This window comes from Geospiza fortis, unplaced genomic scaffold (assembly GCF_000277835.1).
Source record: "Geospiza fortis unplaced genomic scaffold, GeoFor_1.0 scaffold279, whole genome shotgun sequence".
In the NCBI taxonomy this organism is placed as follows: domain Eukaryota; kingdom Metazoa; phylum Chordata; class Aves; order Passeriformes; family Thraupidae; genus Geospiza; species Geospiza fortis.
The window spans coordinates 3,363,355-3,381,294 of NW_005054352.1; the positions used below are offsets into that span (position 1 = coordinate 3,363,355).

At 39.1% G+C, this 17,940-nt stretch overlaps 1 pseudogene; it reads left to right on the top strand.

Annotated features, from left to right (window-relative positions):
- LOC115948143 overlaps positions 1 to 17,940 on the top strand; it is a 26,979-nt pseudogene that overhangs the window by 351 nt on the left and 8,688 nt on the right.

Below are 17,940 nucleotides of genomic sequence, written 5' to 3' on the forward strand. Positions count from 1 at the left end.
TGCGCCCGCGGAGCGCCCCGGGCGAGGAGGGGCCGAGGGAGAGCCCCAGCTGCTCCGGTAGGCCGGGTCTGCCCTGGCCTGCCTTCCCCGGAGAAGCTGCTCGGCTACCAGGCAGGACAGGAACAGCCCCACAGCTGCCTCTCCGGCAGCCACCGTGTGCCCGTTTGCTGACTGCACTTCACATACATCGTCCTTTAATGCAACCCTTCTGTCCGTGGTCACCACCTTCAAAAACGAAAAGTGTGTGGCTGCCGCTTTGGCAGCGGATTGATGTTCCAGACCAAGTCTGAGAAGATAGAGCTCTCACTGCTCCCTCATCCATGTCCCTATGCAGCATTGGCACAGATCTCCTCCCTGCTTCCATAAACAGAGCACCACTGGGCCTAGAGAAGATGCTGCTGGTCATCAGCAGCTGTCTCAAGCTGGTGCCTGGATGGGGTGGGAGAATACTCATGTCCACTCCAGCCCAAGCTTGTTGTTTAATGGTCTATGCATTTGAGCCACCATGATAACTTCAGACTGCCTGTTCATCTACTTCGTTTTGCTTGAACATTAAATAATTGGTCCAACGGACTTACTGTGGGGATCTTTTGCAAGTTTTGAAGGAATTTGGACTTGAGAAGTACCATTGCAATGCACTAACATAAATTTGTGACTTTTTTCTCTGAGAAAAAGGTGTCAGCAAAGGTGACTGACTTTGTCAGGCAGCTTTCACTCTCTTTTTTGCTGAGGTATGAGAAATTACATACTTTACAGAAGGTCATAGAATAACATGGAGTTCCATTTTTCCTCCACCAAAATGTGAAGGAAACACCTCTACTGTTAAAGCAGCTGTTTCCCTTGAAAAGTAGAAATAGTAAAACACAGAAAGCTATGTTTTCCAATTCAGGCGATTCTCTGCTTTAGGTTCATTAATTTTTCACTTACACATGGGTATTATACTGGTGATTAACATCTTTCCAGTGTTATACTGGTGATTAATATATTTTGATAAGAGTAGAAAGGAGGAAAATGCATTCTTTGCTTCCCTGTTTGTTTGATGTTTCTAAGAACTTATTTGCCAGAGTCTGCTTCTTTGTTAGTTGTTTGTTGGTTTTTTTGGTTTTTTTTGTAGTTTGTGTGATCATTTTCTCAGTATATTCCAATGTACTGTTAAGTTCTCTTTGTACATTTAAGACCTCATGGCTTGCCTTCCCTAGGATTTCACAGATGGTGGCTTACTGTTGAGTAAATTATTCTTCTATTGAAACTGCAGTCAACACTCTCATTGGATTCAGCAGGCCCTCGTATGAATTGTAGCTGTTAGGACCAGGCAGTCACACTTTGTTGCTAATATTCATAAAAACACATTCTTTGAATATGAAATTAAATATCCTGCAGCAATTAGCCCTCCTTATTCATTGCTTCAATGATAATTACACAAGTCAGCTCTTACCCTATATCTGGAGGGCTTAAATGATGCTTAATCATGAATATCCACCCTATAGAAGTAAATAGCAATCAATGGGTCACAAAACCTGAACCTTATGCAACCCCAGTTTGTTTTTCTGAAGATGGTAAATTAAAAATTTAATTTCTGGTCTTTTCTCAGATAATTTTACTATTGTTTTGACTGACATATTTTTTGCTGTAGATGATGGACAAAAGGTGTACACTACAAAGAAGAAGCCATACTGTCATGTACTTACTTCCAACTTGTCTCACTTGATAGTGTTTTATACACAGGCATCAAAGCCACTAGGAATCAGTTGATTTGATAAATACATCGTTGTCCCCAAGTATCTTTTCGTAAAGCTGCATATTATTGCACAGCATAACAAAAATGTTGTGGAAATTTCACTATACATAAAAATAGCCTCTGGAAGAGGAGGGGTGTAGTCCCCAGAGGCATTTTTTTCTGCAATTATAGTCCTCTTTGCTGAGGCCACTGTATTAGATGGCAATTATAGCTAGTGTGAGAACATTTGGACATTGGTTGTGTTGTGAAACATTTGAATATGTTTCAATATGAGCTCCAAACTGCAAAGTTTTGCTGAATTCTAATCATAGCAAATGATTACACCCCCTAGAAAAGAAAAAGAAAAAAGAAAAAAAGAGGTGAGAGCTCCTGCCATGCCATATTCTGTTCCTTTCTGACAGAGCCAGGCAATAAGTATAGCAGGGGATTGGAGAGGCTGAGGGGACTGGCAGCAGTGTGGGAGTTTTGTTCATTGTACCTGCTGGATATGGACTGTATGTAGCTGGTAGCTGCATTTGCTTTTGAACTCTGTGGGAGACCTGATAGCTTGTCTGTCTGTACACCACAGGAAGAGTTTTTATCTCCTCTTGGCAAGGACACTGATTTGCTTCACTTCATCACTGTTGTCACACTGGTGCCTCTTGTTAACAGACACATACACCCCTCCACCCACTTCTTGCCTCTCTTCTATGACAAAAGTCAGTATCTGTCTGACTGCTCAAAATGCAGATTTCCACAGGTCTCTCTCTTGTCCTTTACTTATTAATACTAATCTGTGAATCCCTCCTCTCTTGTTAATCCCAAACAATAGTGATCCAAAATCTGACCTCAGTGGCTGTTCTCGCTTCTCTCCTATGTGCTCTAATTGCCTCTTGTTTTGCTGTTTTGCCTACCTAGTCCTGATACTATTCTTTCCTTTCTAGTTATTTCTCAGCCTGAAAATCCCTCTGGCTCACCAGCTCTGGCAGCCTTTTTACTGTGCTGTGCTTCATGTCAGCTTTCTAGCACTCCTATATGTTTTGCAGATGAATGCTCCAGAGATGTGTTAGGCACCCCAGAGTCATAATTAAGGAGGAAACCACAGAGAATATCTGAATTTAAGGAAAGTGGCAGCTCAGTGTCTTCCAGGAAGAAGTCCTGTAAGCAGATGTACTGGCCCCTGAAGACATTCTAGAACACAGACTATTTTAAGAATAAACTGGGAATATATGTTCATCAGCCTTTGAGAGAAAGAGTCTGGACCATAGTAGATAAAAGAAAGGAAGCTTCCAAGGTTGTGTCAAGGAGATGTTTAGAGGTTGCCTTAGAAAGATGGATAGTTTTGGAATCCAAAGGAGAATTTAGATTTCCTTAGTTTCAAGCATAAACTGTTTTTACTGGTTTTTATAAACAGTACAGCCAGGTCACTTGACACCAGCCACCATACGATCCAATTTGCTGGTACACAGTTCGTTGATCTCCAGTTTTCCATGCTTCAGGCTTGCCTCTGATTTTACATATTAACATCAAATGCTTTTGAATAGAACTAAGTTTTGGAGTTTTTTATTTGGGTTTTAATAAAACTCTGGTTTTACATATAATCAAGTATATTAATAGGTTTTTTCCTCACAAATACCTGTCGCTTTATCCTTTGAAGCAGGGTATGTATTTTGAGTACTTCCCTGTTCTCATGAAAAGCCTTTGTAGGTCCAAATTTTGAGTGAGAGTTTTCACCTGTACATTAGACACTTTTTTTACATTCAGCAGGCAATTAGTTGAGGTTGCTCACCCCCCTCACTGAGATACCTCTCACTGTTCCCAGTGTGTCAACTATAGGGTCTGTATACCCAACTCTGTGTGCAGTCCATAGCAAAGCTTGACCTCTTATTTCTCTTCCCACTTCTTGTTAGTCACTATGGGAGTGAACATGATAATTGACAGCAGACTTTAATGAACTTTCTGGGAATGCCAAGGAGGAAAGCCTTTTGTCCTGAATGTAGAGGAGACAAGAGACAGGATGGTAAAAGTACTCAACTGGTGTATAGAAGCTGGGGCAGCACAAAGCAATGAACAGAAGGAAGTTGGGATGGGTATTTGGCCTCTGTCAGGGTGTGCTCCAGGCCAAGCCTCAATTTTTCCCTGAGCTCAGTGTCAGAAGCTCAGTGATTCATGTAAGGAATCAAAGGGAATGATCCTTTATTTCTTGTCTGTTGGTAGTAAAGAATTTATGTCTGGGTCTAGGAATAGGTGTGTGTCTGGGCTTTTCCTAGTCGCTGATAATTGGACTGATACTGCCTTATTCAGGTACTATGTGGGTTTCCTTTTAGTTTTATGAATAAGGCTGCACTGCCTATTTTTCACCCTGTGAAGAGAATGTCACTCTTACCTTTACATCTTTGATTGTGTTTATTGTAATTTTTTGAAAGAATGTCTCTCCCCTCATTATAGTTATGGCCATACTGGCAGGCATAATTTCAAATGATGCTAGTGTTAGTTACACCACTGAAGAGACTGATACCTGTGCCAGCATACTTATTTGCCATCTTCCCATTTGTGCAAATGCATCTCTTTGGGCTTTAATCTAAACTGTCATTATTATTTTTCCTGTATATTTATTTTTCTCTTTTTGTTTTATTTTTAAATTTTTATTTCAGAGATCTAGTTGACAGTGCCAATAGCCATACTAACTTTACTGGTAACACACAGTGCATAGCTAGAATGAATGGCCAAGGCATAGAGAGAAAAGGATGGTGGAAGCAGGAATCTCTTTCAGATGTCTTCAGTGCCTGACACAGCATCCTGGAACAGTTAACCCTGAGTTCTTTTCAGAATAACTGCACATTTTCCCACTCCAGCTTCTCATTGGCTTGTAAAGTTTCAATCATAGAAATATGTGGAAAAAAGTAAGTATAAAAATGACATTTTCAGTGTTTAGCTATGAATTTTAGCTATGGAAAATACCACAAGTCCCTTTGATATGGTGGTGGAAAGTTTTGGGTATTTTTGGGTTTTTTCTGAAATTACTTATCTGAGTGAATTGATTCATGTGGAGGATGAGGCATTTGTTCACCCAAGTTCACTGGAGTTAACATTCCAGCTAACTTGTTCCTAAATTGTCCCCTGAGTCACAGTTGTTGTAGCTGTCCTATTCTGTAAAATTAACTCAGCTGTACTGCAAGTATCTGTAGGATTTTCCTTTCCTGTCATAGTATCATAGAAGCCATCAAATACTATTGTTCTTTTCTTATACTGATGTGTTGTTGGTAGCATACAGCTGAGATAATATTCTTGCTAAAAAGGGTGACCAGTGGCAAGTGAGAATCCAACCCAATTTCAAAAACATAAAGAATAGTAGCTAAATGTCCTTACCTGAAGGAAAAAAATTCATCTCGCATGTTCTGTCATGGCCTGCTCTCATTTCATGAGCTCTGGTTGGGCTGGTTCCAATTGTGCCCCAATCCTTCTCAGAGACTACTGTAGACCCTTCACTAGTATAGCTAGTATTCTGCTTCTTTAGACATGAAATTATCTTTTGAGTCCTTGTTCCCTTATCTTTGTTCAGGTGCTCCATGAAGCTGCTATTGTCATGATATGTTCATGAAGTAACTAACTTCATGATGATAGTGGGATTATATTTAGTCTTCTTTATCCTCTTCTGTGAGAGGAAGCAGAGCTCGTGTCTTTAATCTGTAAGAAAACCTGAGGACCTTTTCCACAGAAAAATGTGTAGAAGTAATAGTTTAAGAGCATCCCTTTTAACCTGGGACTCTCCAGTCCACCCATATAACTCCTCTGGATTATATGCCTGCATTTCTTTGCATGAAACTTGCTCAGTGTAATTTGTTGATCCTTGAATTGAAAAAGATCTTGTTTACTACAGCCAGTGTCTTAACAGAAGATGTGACCTAGAAGTGGGGAGTTTGTTAGTGGGAAAGGAGGCTGGAAGAACATCAGCCTATCATTTAGGAAGTATGGCAGGTTTTTATACTCTGTCCCCCAAGCAAGGAACAAGTTGGGAAAGGGTACATTAGGACATACAGCCTCTGTTTCTAGGTGATTGAATAATAATTCTGTTATAATTCAGTCATAATTTTCTCTTCAGGGAGGTCAAGGCAAGACCTGTGGCATAGCCTTTTCTCATAAGATACCATTCAACAACTTACTTGCTCCTGAATACTGAAGAATTTAAAGGGTTTACCAATCAGAAGAGTAGGGAAACCTCTCCACCCTGTGCTCTACCCTGTTGTGGTAGTAATTAAACCAATTCCAAGACTGCAAAAATGAAAGTTCTCTTTCATTAGTTTTAAACAAAAATGGGAAAATATTTAGTTATGTTTGATACATCCTGTCAGATTTTAAGTCTGAATGGAAATGGAGAGCAGAAACATAGACACCAGAAAGAATGGCCCAGCTATAAAGACAGATATTGTGAGTGGCAGGTGTTTGTTTCCAACGGGGCGATGCTGATTGCATACCTCAGAAACTTATTTTACTGTGTCAATTTACTAAGGAATTTACAATTCTGATGCTTTTGTTAAAATTAATAGAGGAAATGCACATCTCTGCAGATGCCTCTGCTCTGCCTGCTAGAGAGAAAGGTGTACTGACAGTTTCTGTCAAGGCCTCTCTGTGTTCTTTGACTTAATGCAAAGGACAGAGTAATGTATTGATGAGAGAGCTTTCCTTTTACAAATTTTCTTCTTCATATACTGACAGTCTTTTCTTCAATTTTCTTTTTTTCCCCATATAACTGCAATCAACCTGCCTTTCCTTCTCTGCTTGTCTTTCTGCTGCTGGGAAGATTTTTCTCTTCTCTTTTTGTCCAGCTCATCATTTTTCCCCTTCATTATCCCCCAGGACTTCTATTCTGTAGATACTACTCATAGGACATTATTCTCTGTGCTTACCTCTGTTTACCAAGAAAAACAAGAGCCATTGTAGCTGAAGGTTTTCATGGATAGTATTGATCATAATGGCATGTAATATAGCATTGCTGAGAAATGCTTACTAAGGTATCATATCTACCTCATAGAGACCAACCTAGTGCTCCATTAATTGGTAGTCCATGTTCAAAGTTCAGAGTCCAGCCCTAATGGTTAATGGTAACTCTGGGCCAGAAGTTGCAGCCCTGGTGAGTCTTCAGCACAGTGATTTGTCTGTGTAAACCAGCACTGGACGAAGTAACTGGTGAGGGACAAAAAGGATCTGGATGTGTTTTGCTGCTCATTAATTCAGACAACTCATTTCTCCCAGAAAGTTCCAGTAATGCTATATTGTACATGAGCTTCCTGTGTGTCCAGTTCTGCTCACCTGTGCATTCATTGTGTGAAATGTAGTGGCTGGAGAATGATGGTAACTAACAAGTGAAATCTATAGCCACAAAGCGTCATCTTAGGTTTAGGTAAATTCTTAGTTTCTTATCTACAGGTAATTTTTAGATAGTGTTTTGATTCTGTTATATTGTGTTCTATTAGAAGAGTAAGAAAGAAGGGCACAGGAGAGAGGAAAGGTAAGGAATTAATTTTTTAAAAGTAATTAAAAAAAAAAAGCTAGAGAAGTTTAGCCCCTGGCCAAACTTAAGACTGAAATTGATATTTTTTAATAACTGATAAGAATACTGTGCAGCTTTACTATGAGGCTAATATATTATTTACAATCTCTTTGTGTATTAATTTTCTTGCTGTTAAATGCTCACACATTTGCAAATGATGTAATATTCACAATAAAGTACATTTTCTATGTAACTGGTTTTTTAAAATAAAGTCTTTTTGGTTTGGATTTTATTGTGAGTGATGGAGAAGAGAGTTTTTGGTGTCTTTCTCTGCTCTTAGGAAATTAAACTGGCACAGTTCATGAGGAGATTAGATTGCTCCCAGAAAATTTTCACACATTCTGGAAGAAATATAAAACACTGGTTCTAAATTACATCAAGTTCTTCTGCACACATAAACACTTAACTCTTTCTTCCCTTCTGCATCATCCTTAGTTCTTTCTGTCTCTTCTCTGTCTCTTCTGAGTTGATTCCTCAGCTGGATAATTGAGAGCCACATATTTGTATTTTTAAATTTTGATTCAGCAACTGAGCAACTCAAAAACAAACAGTGCAAATGAGAACATTTGCCAATATACTTGTTAAAAGTCTGATGCTTCTGTGACCCTTTGCATCTACATTGTTTTTCTTCATGCTGCAAAATGCAGATTATTCCATGAAACAACTATGGTGCAGAGACCTGTTTAGCGTACAAAATGCATAATTTTGATTGTTAGCAGTTCCAAAGACACTGCAAAAATCTTCATTAGAAGAAAAGAGCATCTGTGGAGAGCCACCCTGAATGTGATATTTGCCTGTTGGAGAGTGAATGGGTTTTTGTCTGTTCTGCAGTCGCAGCTCTCAGCTTGAATATTCGCTATGTAAGAAGTATATGTATAGTTCATCACCACTGCCAAAATAACCAGTTCATTAAGTCCCCTTAGCCTTTCATGAGCGCTTCCTGAATGCAACCAAGTCATGCTCACAGATACACACACGATGAAAGTGACATTTAAAAGCTAATTTTGAAGCTATACCTAGGAAATGAGCTCTTTAATCATCAATTTGTTTTCTGGGAATGTGCCTTGGACACGATCTATGTCACTCTGAGAGACAGCACCTTAAAATCTGTGCCAGCTCCCCCTGAGAGATGAAGACTGAGCCTTCTAACTAGAAGGGTTGTGTTTGTACCATCAGAGAGAGAGGCAATACACTCTGATTTATAGCAACAGTTAGGACTTGCCAGCACAAATAGATTTTGTTATACCCTATGCCATTTAGATTTTGTGCACATGCAGATTTTGTTATACCCTGTGCCACTTTCTACTTTATCTATCTATTCATCCATCTGTGAAGTAAACCAAATCAAAAAAGTATATAATCACTCCTAGCACTAAAATAATGAATAAGAAATTACAATTTCTGGTAGATATTTAGTAAAAAGTAGAAGGAATTCATTCTTGTTACTTGCACTGTGGCAGAGGAATATAGCAACAGCCAATGGACTGTGTCATGTGCTCACATAGTCAATTTTATGATCTGAATTGCTTGGTCAACTCCAGTTCTGGACAATTTTCTGATCAACACCACAGCTGTATATCACTCTCTGTTGTCATCAGAAAAAAATAATCCACCTTTCCATGAACATAATAGTGAGGAGTATCTGGGTCACTGAATCAGGATGATGTGTTCCCAGCACACCTGCAGGAGGTCACTGATTCAGGTCACATAACTACGATGCTGGCTCTCTCTGGAGTGGGTCCAAATGTATTAATTCCTGATTCAGAGTCTTTAGATGCAGAGACACGTTTTGTTAACACTGCTGCAAGATGGTCTCAAGATGACAAAGGTGATGCAAGCATTTCTGAATAATATTTTTACTGTTGCCTCAAGTACAGGAAGTGGTGCTTGAATACTGCTGTAAGCATTGGGAAAACAATAATTCCTTCTCCAACAGAACATGCTTTGTTTAGCATCAGGAATACCACAGGTGAGGACATAACAGAAAACATAAACAGAGGAAACCATATAACAGAACCGGCAAGTTTTTAATCTCTTAATGTCTTATGGAGATGCTGTGGAGATGAGAAGTTAACACATGGATGCCAGCTGTAGCAACTAAATATCTCAAGGAAACTTGTTCTTAGTTAATTAAATCCATTCACGAGTGACCTAATAAAACTCAGAAGAGATTACCAGATTTATTCTTGGAAAGGAAAGAAAGTGAAACTCAGAGGCTGACAGATCTAAACATGATGAAAATGTGACTGTTAATTCAGATTTTAATCTCCAGATGTTCAAATAAGTTTTTTGCTTTCTGGAGTTTTTTGAGATAACAAGTTGCATAATATGTTGGAAAATGACCTGAAAAAGTACATAAAACAAACTCAGACAAAATCAGAAAAAAAGTTACATTCAGAAACAGGTCTGGATGTTCTGTGAAAAACTGACGTTATCTGAGAAGAATTCTGGCTTTACCATGAACTCATTTTTAGGAAAACTAGACTGCTATGCTGCCCCTGGAGCAACCAGGAAATGGTGCCTTACAGAAAGAGATTACTATACTGGGTCTAAACTAACTGCAGCATATAGTACCTCAATGCAACAATGCAGCTAAATTAAGATGTATTTGATATGTGCTATTGCATTTCTCCTTGTCCTTTTCCTCCTGTGTGCATTGGGAGACCGTGGAAATGACAAGGGGTGACTTGAGGTTATCTTGTAACCTGCGAGCCACCTCTCATCCCATCATACTTGCCTATGTGAAACTCTGTATTGCAAACATAACTAAAATTTTCCTTATGCTGCAGACCTTCTTGTTTGTTGTAACACTGGATGCTGCATGTAACTATTAATTTTGTTTGCCTGAATAAATAGAAGGTACAAATAGATGAAGAGCATCTTGTGTTTTAGACATGACAAGTCAAAATCTTACCCTGCCCTTTTAAAGTGTTTATGGTAAACTGATGTCCTTCATTGGCTGCCAAAGTAGCAAAAATGCTTAAATTATTTGAAATCTAACTAGAGGCAGTATCATTATTCTATGTATTTCACATGGGATTTTGCTATTGATCATTTGATCAATTAAAAAAAAAAAAAAACCTCAAGATTTTAACTCAAATTTTTAGGAAGTCCTTAGTGTCAAACTGTTTGATCAGGGATCTGACTAAAAGCCATTTGACATTAGTGAGCGTAATTATATTAAAGGCCATTAAAATCAATGCCATATACAAATGCAGGCCAAGTTAAGAAAGCCTATGCATGCATGTGTGTGTGTGTGTGTGTGTGTAATGTATTTGTCAATAAATTCAGTTCTATTCATGCAGTTGTTCTGCATAGCTTACAAAATAGGAAGATATGGAGACATACAGAGGAGAGTTTACTGCTCACCTTTATACCCCATTGATTTTACTGAAAACCTCCGTAATTTTTCCCCAGCATTATCTTATACTAGTTCCAAATTCTCTCAAAAGACAGATGCAGGTTCTCAAGTTGTTAAGATGTAAAACTGTCAATATTATGTATTTCTTACTACATTCTCAGCAGGAGATTGAGTAGTGAAATTTGAACCTTCTTGAATCTGTTTCTTCCAGCAAGACAATACAAAAGGGCTGACTCTGCTGGAGGTTCTGAGAATGTGAGTGCAGCAGCTTGTTGTTAGAACTTCGTATTTACAATACTCATTTCACATTGGAAGTGGTTGTATCCCCTGTGTGTGAGCTATTTAGGCAGCCGGACAGAGGAGATAAAAGGCTGCATAACATGCACACACATGTTAGATATATTTTTGCACCTCAAGAACTAACAAATAATAGAACCAATCCTGTTTAATCTCATAAATACCTTCACCTGATGTCTACAGAAAAAATTACACAAATGTAAAAGGCAAATTTTTCAAAGTTCTGCTCTTATTATATGGAATTGTAGTCTAAAATGTTTTGCAACTGATGCATAATGTTTGTTGCTAATTGAGCTCTGCCATGCAGCCAAGTGGTTCAAATGGATTGTAAAATATATGTGCCATCAGATTTATGTTTAGGTGTATTTGAAAGTTTGGATGCAATTATAAAATGCAATTGATATGCCAACAATTATTTGTCATTTTACAGCATGATCTTTTTAGGTGTGGTCTTTTTAGGTGTGGTCCATTTTTTTTAGCGTGGCTAGAAAATGTGTCGGAGTTACTTACTTGTTTGTAAAGTTATCTGTATAATTTTGAAGCCTGGACATTATGCTAGTGCTTGCCTCACAGGCAGTATGAGATCTTTTCTTAAAGCAATTCTGAAAAAACTGGAAATAAGAAATATTACAGTCTCTTAATTTTCTTCTTAATTAAGTATTTGAGGACAACACCCAGGCTTGTAAGGTTTTTTTATGGTTTTGGTTTGGTTTTTTGGTTTTTGGGGTTTTTTGGAGATAAAGGAGCAGAATTGTGCTTGTGACTTTGCCATGCAGGATTGCGGTTTTTTAAAATTTGTTTAGAGTGGTCTTTGAAGATCAGGATCTCACATGCATAGAGGTATCTAGTGTGCCTGTGAATACATTTGTGACAGGTGCTCTGCAAGCTTATATTGTGCTGCATGGCTTAATTAGTGATCTGGGTTTTTTCTTTGTGAGGCAGGGCCTAGATAAACAGGTACCTGAGATTAAGATCTTTTCCTTCCATAGCTTTTACAATGCAGACTGCTTTATATTTGCTTTTTTTGTGTGTGTTTTTTCCCATCTGGTTCATGGTTTGGTTTAGTTACCCACTGCAAGTCACTTTGCGGAGAGCAGACATTTATCAGTGTTTGCAGAGTGTGCCATCCCCTTCCTGCCTGGGAAGCAGAAAGAGAGGATGGGGTGATGTTGTGATGATGACCTTTGGCAAGCTGAGATGCAAAGCACCCCGTAGGAATTTCCTCCAGCACAAAGGTATTTAACAAATTATCCAGTTCCATGGTGGGGCCTAGTCAGTAGGTGGTCCATTTCAGTGTCTGTCTGTCTTTCCTTATCCTCCTCTTAGGTTTAGAGAAGCTGCAGTAAGAGGAGGAAAGAAAAAAAAAAAGAGAGAGAGGAAAAAAGGAAGCAAAACAAAAGCTAGCTATTAAACTGGAAAGACATGTGATCTGCATAATTGCTCTAATTGCAGCTAGTTCTGCAATGAATAGTCCTGATGTCAAATTCAACAATGACTTAGGAGGAAAAAATATCTCTGAGTCCTTTACTATAACATGAAAGACATAAAGAAACTCTTACGATCATTACCATTCAGTCTAAAGAGCCAGTGACTAATTAAGAGGGAGGGTAAACAGTCCCATTGTTTAATTATTGAAGAAAGGGTTAAATTGGCAGGAATAAATAAACAAAATTAAACTATGCACCTCTCTGTCCTTTCTGAGTTATACAGTCATGCAAGGGAGAGGTGGTGGTCAGAAGGGATTTTTAACACAATTGTAGAAAATGTTGTAGATGGAAAACATCTATCAAAGATACTACTCCAAAAGTTCTGCTATCTCAAGATTCCCAAAGTAACAGAGAATGAAACCTATCTTGGCTGTTGTCAGAAGCAAGATTGTCATCCACAGACCTGGAGACAGAGTTTAGAGAAAGGAAAGCTAGCCAGCCCTGACTCTAGTGTTTACTATGGCCTTGCATAGGAAATTCCATATTATTTCCTGATTTCTTTAAATTGGGATAATAAAACACAATTACCTGTCTAATTTTGTGTTACAAAACTTAGTGTCTGGAGAATGCATTTGGTGTAGAGGAGCAAAAGATTTATAAGCCTCTTTCAAAATTTGTTCTTGAGACATGAGCAGTGATAAAACTTCTGTTCATATTTAGGAAGGCCATTTTTACAGAGAGAAAACCTAATAGGGTTATCCAAATATAGTGTCTAGTAATAAAGAAAAGGCACCTGAGAGAAATGTTTGCCATATAGTATGGTCCCTGAAGATACCCTGGTTTGAAAAATGAGTAATCTTTTTTATCTTTCATTTCTACTTCTGTTTGGTAAATATAGCACGGAAATAATTCCATTTTCCTTTCTTCTCTTTGAAAAATTAGATGCTTTAATCTTTGTGGTTGGTTGACCCTGATCAGCAATTAAGCACCCACCAGCTGCTCATTCACTCCCCCTTCATCAGAAGGGGGGAGTGGATTGGAAAAGCAAATGTGAGAAAAACCTCACAAATCAACATTGTGATTAAAAGGCTGTGGCTCACCACATCCCAAAAACAGACTGTTGCCCAGCCAATCTCTGAGTAATGAGTACTTTGCAAAGACTCATCCCCGAGTCTTTATTGCTAACTATGATGTTAGGTGGCATGGATATCCCTTTGGTCTGTTTGGGTCAGCTGCCCCAGCTGTGTGCCCTCACAACCTCTTGCCAATCCCTGGCCCCTGCCCATAGCAGGCAGAGTGAGAAACAGAGAAAACCTCGATGCTGTCCGAGCTCTGCTCTGTAATAGTTAAATTTTGGGTAAGTCGACTGCAGTGTTTTGGTCACAAAAGGCCTGCTGACTGCTGTGAAGAAATTTAACTCCATCCCAGCCAGACCCAGCACACCATTGCATTAGTCAAAGTGGTTTTTAAATGGTATTTGGGTTCCTTCTAAAATTCTAGAGTCTTCTTCTCATTCTGTGTGTGTACATTGGACTGAGATCCCTCTAAGCTTAGTTCCAGGCACCTCATACTCCAACATAAAAGATTCATACCAGAAGATATTTATATCCAGTCTGAATAAAATCCATAGATTCAGACACCCCAAAATTTAGGAAATTTAAGATTTACATTTGAGATTAGTGTTTTAGGACCATCTTTTATATCGAAGATGGGTAAAATAAAAGAAGGCATGCTAAAATAAAGTGATACCCAAGATGCAGTGGGTGCCATCCTCTTTAAAAGATTGAAAACTTTCAACTAACTATTTTTCATCTCTTTATTTTGTGCATTTTTGTACTTCCTTGGGCTTTCTATAACAGAAAGCTAAAGAGACTGCTGTGGTGAAATATCCGGACTGTCAGGAGATGGGAATTAGTGTGAACAGCATAAGAAAGCCTATACTAATGGCATTTCCCATCCAGTCTTCCTGACAATACATTAAAATGCAATCATGTTCAAAATGTCAACTGAATTTAACTTTTTCCGTGCTTGTCATCACATCCCTTTTTACATCCTTTAGCCCCTGCTCCCTATTAATCTATAGGGTACATATTGGTACCTGTGTAGTCCCTTTTCACAGAAACAGTGTATTTTGAAAAGAATATCTTTTTTTCAAGGTCAAGTGATCATGGATATCAGAGTTATGGAACAGGGTGGCCTTTGGTAGTGAATACTGATGTAGAGTCATGTTACAATCAGACTGAATGTAGAATATGCTAGCTATTATAAGGTATTGTTTCTCTCAGTTAATATTTTATAGTGTGTGATATTAACCTTCCTTCCCCCCTGTTGTACTAACATGCACCCTTATGGTAGCCTGACCTCTGAAACTGAGAGCTTTATACTGGTGTTGGCTTCACTTATGACATCCTTCCTCAGTTCTCCTGGATAAATGAGCAATTGTGGAAGACAGGCAGAGAGACCAGCTTCAGGAATGAGGTTGCAGTTGCTTTGTGCCCTCACAGCCTCCATAAATTGCAGGCTTGAGAGGCTGAGCCAGAACATAGCTTGATTCTATTTTACCTTTTTGTTTCTGCTGATGACATTTACCATCCTTTGTTTTGCTCAGTGTGGCTGCTTGTCTGGCCCCTTCTGATGGAGTGTTCCTCCATCTTCGCTTGGAACTTTAAGTTGAATCTGAGCACCAAATAAAACAGATGTTATGCAAAAAGTGCAGCCTCTGGGGAAAACTGAGACCTGGATGTACCACAAGGGAAACAAATCTGGGAAAACAACTGAGTGGAAGGAACAAACTTTAGAAAGTGTTCACACCTTAATTATTCTGTGAGCAAAGGGGATAACCAAAGAAGATACAATTTTCTTTAGATTGAAAATAAAGGAAGCAGCAAAGAAGACAAAAGTTCCCATTATCTTCAGGAATGGATAAGTGTAATAATTCTGAATTAGAATTAGGGCAGAATAGAATATTGAAAATATTAATTCTAGCTGAAAAATTATATACCCACTAGAAGTTGAAAAAAATATATGGATGGTGTAGAGCATTCAGAAAGGAAGTAAAAAACCAGGAAATTTCACAATTTCTTCTTGTGAGGCAGACTCAAATTGATTTAGAAATTTTAGATTCTGAGTTCCCTGAGGAGGCCAAATTTCAAACATTCCAGAATACTGGGTACTCCAGAGAAGACAGAGGAAATACCTGTAAATCACTAAAGATATTTCCCCATACCCTGCTGAAAATTTGTGGTTGGTAGTCAGTATTCAGTAAAGTGGAGAAAATGAAAACTGTTACACAAAAAGAAATGTAAAGAAACACACAGGATTGCATGTAGTGCAGATTTAGAGCCCAGCAGACCAGCATAGGTTGTGTGAGCTGGGACTTAGCGAGCATTTGCTTTAGTGCTTAAGTGTATGCATATGGAGCATACCAGACACTGAGAATAACAACAGCACCATTAATTTAGGGCATTTTCTCTGGGACTGCTAAGCAATATGGGAAATTATTGGACTATTAATTTGACGGTGATTAGAATATCTATTAAATTACTTTGGACATTGTTTCTGGCAACAAATGACCTAAAAAGTGTTTTGTTTACACTGAAGAGAAGCCAAACCTCTGAAAGCAAACAATTAAACTGTAGGTTTCCACTGCTAAGCTTCTCCTCACTGCAGGCACAGGGAAATAAAATGTTTGGATAGGCAGGAATTTGCTGTAGTACTCTATGCTGAACCCTGGAGCTTGTCAGTAGAAGACCCCAGAAAAACTGAAGACAGATTTGAGAACACCCTACAATGCACTCTGCCCATAACTGAAAAAAGACAAAACGAGCCATGTTGTGTGATTTGTACTCCTAGAAATCCCCTGCAGCTTTAGGTGGAGGATTAAAAGAGGATTTAGTTAGTTTTATTTGCTCTGGTTCAGGAATACCAGAGCTGTACACAACTAGATCACCTCCTAGTACAGATTTGGACTGGCTCAGGCCTGAGTGTATGACTGCATTTCTGTCAAATCAGCTAGAATACACAGTACAGTATTTATTCTGGCTTCATGGTCACTGCAGGAGGACAGGTGATATGTGATCTGCCAGAAAATCTGCCAGGACAATGTTATCCTTTAAATACTTTTGTTTTGAACAAATTTGGATCCACAGAGTGAGCCCGAACTAGCCAAACTATTTTTTCTTTTGTATCCACAATATTTTGGATCCAGCATATGTGCCCTAATCCGTCCATTTTCGTGAAAGCATGGCTGAGGAATCAGAAGGCTAAGAGGACATGTGGGGGAAAAAAGTGGATGTCCTTCACTTGTGTATAGATTTCATTTACCAAGAAATAAATATGTAGGAAATAGAATGTAATACATTACCACTAGGAAGGTGGGGCCCTCCTTCTTCCCTTTTGGAAGAGGAGACACGCCATATTTGAGATTTTGCCCAGACAGGCAATATATTTCACATGCTAAAAACCCCAATGCTTTGCTCAAACACATACAGGCTCTCAGAAGTATTGCTAGCATTTTAGGGAAACTCTGAGGTTCCTAAATATATTTCAGGAAGCTGAAGTCAATGTAAGGGTAGGTTTTTAAGTTCAATTGATAAAATGAATAAATGCACATGCTTTCAGCATGTTATACTGTTAGTTATACTCCAGATAACAAAAAAAAAAAAAAAAAGCCAGAAATGTCATTGTGCTTTTATTTTTTAGTTATTTAACCAGAAGTGAACATTTCCTGGAGAAGCAGGGCATGATGGGAGTCCTAAGCTGACAGCCGATGTACTTGTGGCAAAAGTTTTCCCTGAAGTTGTCAGAAAAATCACAGTGTCACAGAATTGTTAGGGTTGAAAGGGGGCCTTAGGAGATCACCTAGTCCAGCTCCCCTGGCAGGGCAGGGTCATCTAAAGCACACAGGAACGTGTGTATTTGGGATGGACACAGGCCCTGAGAAGCAGACTCCAGAATCTCCCTGGGCAGTCTGTTCTGGTGCTCTGCCACCTTCAATGTAAAGACATTCTTCCTCATATTGAGGTGGAACTTCTTTTATCTTAGTTTATGGGTGTTGCTCCTTGTCCTGTCACTGGACACCACTGAAAAGAGTCTGGCACCATCCTTTTGGCACCAAGCCTATGAGATACTCATATCTGTTTATGAATTCCCCTATCAGTTTTCTCAAGACTAAGGAGGGCCAGCTCCCACAGTCTCTCCTCATAAGAGAGATACTTCAAGAGAGATGTTGTGGCCTCCACAGGACCATCTCCATTAGCTCCTTTTCTTTCTTGTACTGAGAGCCCAGTGCTGGACACAATATTCCTCACCTGGAGCCGAGTAGAGGGGGAGGATCACGTCACTTGACCTGCTGGTCATGTTCTTCCTGATGTGCCCTAAGATAAGGTTTGCTCTCCTGGCCATAAGGGCACTCTACTGGCTTATATCAACTTGTTGTCCACAAAGACCCCCTGGTCCTTCTAGTAGATTAGACCAGCGATGGTGCTTGGGACTCTTCCTCCCCAGGTGTAGGATCCTGCATGTGCATGAACCTACTTAGGTTTGTTAACCCTCATTAGGTTTCTCTCTGCCCTTTTCTCCAGCCTGT